Source organism: Zeus faber, assembly GCF_960531495.2.
Source record: "Zeus faber genome assembly, chromosome: 9".
Classification (NCBI taxonomy): Eukaryota; Metazoa; Chordata; class Actinopteri; order Zeiformes; family Zeidae; genus Zeus; species Zeus faber.
In genome coordinates, this window is record NC_137197.1 from 33,515,872 (window position 1) to 33,520,613 (window position 4,742).

The window sequence follows — 4,742 nt, forward strand, 5'->3', positions numbered from 1 at the left end:
ATCATGTTATTTGTATTTTATGTAGGGCTGGGCGATAAAACAATCTTGATAATTTTCACGATAAACCTTTGCTCGATAACGATGATAAATTAAGTTTTTTTTAGTCTGTTTACCTCTACTTGCAAAGACACGACATGAACAGCTAATCATACAGCACAGAAACAACCATGTGACACAAACAGCCAATCGTACAGCAGAGAAACAACCATGTGACCCAAACAGCCAATCGTCTGACCAGTGTTGGGGTCCAGGTGCACCGGGGCTTTCTCCGCTCTCTCCCCGGTGCTCTCCGGCCAGGCAATGCGCAGGGGGGATGAGGCCCCCGGAGCTGATGTGGCAAGGCCTCCTCAAACACCAACTTGAACTCGAACTCGCCCTCCTCCCATCCCTGCAAAAGGAATGCGATTAAAGAAGGAATCCGTTATTTTCAGTGACAGCTGGTCTAATACGGTCGGAGAGAGTCCCTCGGTCTGTCCATACGTCCCTGCATATAATCACAGAGTTCAGATTCGGGAAGATGAAAATGATGATTATATTATATACTTAAATGTATATAATATATATTTATATATATTATATACATTTAATACATTTAATACATTTATATAAAATAAATATTTTATTTATCTCTTTTTGTTTACATATTTATTTTATTTATTCAGTGTTTAACTTTAAGCCATGAGAATACACTTGAAACTGTAAACTGAGCAATATAATCATGAAATATACTGTATATCATGATAATTATTGACATCGATCAATACAAAAAATCATATTGTGATAACATTTTGGGTCATATCGTCCAGCCCTAACTTTAAGTATTTTTATTTAGTTTTCTGCAACCTAATTGTTTGTGTTATGCCGCTGTCTTGATCAGGACTCTATTGTAAATGGGACTAGGGAATAAGAACTTCCTGGCTAAATAACTGCTATAAAACTCTATTTCTGGATGCCATTTTTATTAGTAATGCCGTAATACTGTATCTATTTACTGTGTACACAGATACAGTAAATAGTGAACATGTCATGTATGTTCTTTTTTTTTTTCAAATCTCATTTCAATTTGTATCTCTTTCTTCACTGTTTATTTCTGCTGCTGTAATGCCTTCATTTCCCTTTGGGGATTAATAGTGTTATCTTACCTTATTTTAGCTAGGCCACCATCCCCTTTGTCAGCACTTACAATGTCCATAAAGTTGAAATTGGGGGGAGCACTCAATAAGAACTGCTGCATCACTTTTATCATCCTTATCTGCTTAACTACTTATCCGGGTCCAGGTCCACAAAATACGAGTAAAGTTGTTCATATAGTATCGACCAGTCATGCCCAAAGTCCACCGGCCCGAAGCATCTGTCATAAAATCAATAATATGTGGCCCGCCAACACAGTTGCCCACAGTAAAGAATACACGTGTACAAAAAAAGCAATTTTATATTTCACCAGAGAATGGCAGTAGACTTGTGGCCGCACTCTCGCCGCGTGACCCCTGTTTGAACTTTTACCACAGTGGTATATCTTTAGCCCATTTCTAAAATGGCAAATGGAACTAAAAAAAGGAAAGTTGACAACAGCCATTTCCAGGACAAGCGGAAATCTGAGTATTTTTTCACTGACATGCGAAACAACTGCGTGTGCTTAATTTGTCAAGAGACTGTGGCTGTTTTCAAGGAATTCAAGATTAAGCGGCACTATCAGACGAAACATGCTAACTACAATAGGCTAACAGCAAACGAAGACACCGAAAAACTGGAGAAACTTGAAGCTGTTTTAAAGGCACAGCAGCGTTTTTTCTAAAGAGCCCGTGACTCAAATGAAAATTCTACAAAAGCGAGCTACGAGGTGGCAATGCTGATTGCCAAGCACTGCAAACCTTTTACTGAGGGTGAATTTATTAAAGACTGCGTGATGAAAATGGTGGAGAAAATTTGTCCTGAAAAAAAACAAGAGTTTGCCAATGTTTGCCTGGCTCGTAGCACTGTGGCACGGAGGATTGAAGAAATTTCGTCTGATATCAAGAGACAGTTAGAGGCAAAAGGAGTGGAGTTTGACTTTTTTTCGTTAGCCTGCGACGAAAGCACGGATGCATCTGACACCGCTCAGTTACTGAATTTTTTGAGAGGAGGGGACAATGAAATGAACGTGAGTGAAGAGCTACTTGACCTCCAGAGCCTTAAGGACCAAACAACAGGAATTAATTTGTTTGCTTTTGTTTGTTCCGCCGTAGATGACATGAAACTACAGTGGAATAAAATCACTGGGATTATTACGGACGGCGCACCTGCCATGGTTGGTGAGCAATGTGGGCTATCGACCCTAGTCTGTAAAAAGTCAGCGAAGAAGGAGGCAAAGCTATAAAACTCTATTGTATTATTCACCAACAAGTTCTATGTGCCAAACATCTGAAATATGATCACGTTATGAAACTGGTGATGAAGGCTATTAATTATATTCGCTCCAGAGCCCTGTGTCACCGCCAGTTTCAACAGTTTCTGATCAACATCCACGCTGAATATGGAGATGTTGTGTATCATAATGACATAAGATTGCTCAGTCGGGGGTCTGCACTGCAGCGATTCTACTCTCTCAGAAAGGAAATTGGACAATTCTTGGCACAAAATAAGACAACCGATCCCAGAGCTCTCCGATCCTGTTTGGCTGGCTGATTTTGGATTCTAGTTGACATAACACGACATCTGAACGCGCTGAACACGAGCCTTCAGGGGAAAAGTGCAGTGGTAAGTCAGTTGTATTCACACATCAAAGCTTTTGGGACAAAGCTACTTTTCCAAAGGCACCTGTCACAAACACAGCCCAATACCACACATTTCCCAGCACTGCAGGAAATGATGACCAGTTTTCCAGAAAACAATTTCACTGCGCAAATGAGGAGGTATGCAGCAAACATCTCATCTCTGGCTGAAGAGTTTCAACAGCGTTTCAGGGATTTTGCAGCTATTGAAAAGGAGATCACACTTTTTTCCTCTCCTTTTTCCGTGGATTCTAATGACGCTCCAGCCCACCTGCAGCTGGAGCTCATTGAGCTTTAGTGTGACACGTGTCACAGTCAGCATCAGCAACTCCCTCTTATAAACTTTTATTGCCGGCTGGACAAGGACAGGTTCCAAGAGATTCAAACATTTGCTAAGAAAATGCTGAGCTTGGTTGGCTCGACATACTTGTGCGAGAAGACGTTCCCGGTTTTGAACATTAACAAGCACCACGTGAGGACAAGACTCTCACCTGCGTGACATCTTGCGCATCAAAACCACTGTGAGCCAGACCTGCCCTGTTTACTGTAGTCGAGATCTCAGTATCAACCTTCACATTAATGTAGGTCAATTTTTTTTTTATTCTTCTGAGGAGAATAAATACTAAAGTCTCAGTGAATTAATTTTTTGTCATGATCAAAACCACAAATTTCAAATTTCAGTCATTTAATATGACGATACTATCCTTTGTCAAAATGCACTTTGATGTGATTTGTTAAAACAAAATCAATAAATACATGTTTCTAAAAAAAATTCTGAGTCAGATTTCATAAAATAGTTCATTTGCATTTAATTTATTATTATTTTAACCTTTATCTTTCCTGATAAGGCAATTGACAACAGATTCTCATTTGCAATGTCAACCTAGATGCAGACAGCAGAGTAAAACAAAACAAAATAAAAGCAAATCCGATCCAAACAAATAAACACGTATACAGTACGTATTTAGTTACATATTTACATGTTAATTTACAATCGTAATGGTTCAAAGAATGTCAGGCTGAATGGTTGGCCCCCATACATTTTCACCTCACCAAATCTGGCCCTCTTTGCAAAACGTTTGGACACCCCTGGTATAGACCCTTTAAATTGCAGACTGATCAGAGCCGTGTACTTAGTTGAAGAAGTCTGCCAAACTTATTCACTGTCATAAGTTGACAGGAGTTTCAACTTATGACACTCCTGTCAGTTGTCGGCCACTGATGGATGATTTCATTCCTAATTTGTCTAGTCTGTCGAATGCACCTAAGCCTTGTTTAAGCACTTCCGATTGCTCTCTCTCAATATCACTGGGCTTGACACGCACAACGGTCAAATATACACCAATCAGCCATAACATAAAAACCATTAATATTGATTAGCTCCCCCTTGTGACACCAAAACAGGTCTGACCTGTGGAGGCATGGACTTTGTGGTACCTGTGGTACCTGGCACCAAAACGTTAGCAGCAGATCCTTTAAATCCTGTAAGCTGCGACGAGATGATCAGTGTTATTCACTTCGCCTATCAGTGGTTTTAATATTGTGGCTGATCGGTGTATATCAGATATCATATGTGGAATTCTTTAGCTGATGTCACAGACCATTGCACCAGTGAAACATATTTTGATCATCTTACCGCTTATGTTTCTAATAGCAGATTGCATGGAGAGAAGTACAGCACCTGCGGATCGCTAAAGAACATGTTTTCAGCACATATGTATATATTCTTATCTCTACGGAAATACCTGTTAGAACTGGTTCAAGGTTAGGCAGTAACTTACTTCCATAGAAATGGCCAAGAGCCATCCGCTGTACTTTGAGTGAATAAGGAGGAGGAGCCGTATTTCAGAGGCCTAGACAAAATGATTACTCGGAGGAATTTTCAAACAGTAAATGCCTGAGGCAGAAAATTATTACAGAGTCAATATTTAGAAACAGCTGCAGAATCCGTGCGAGCTGCGTGTCGACCCACAGTACACTGAGGGACCAAAC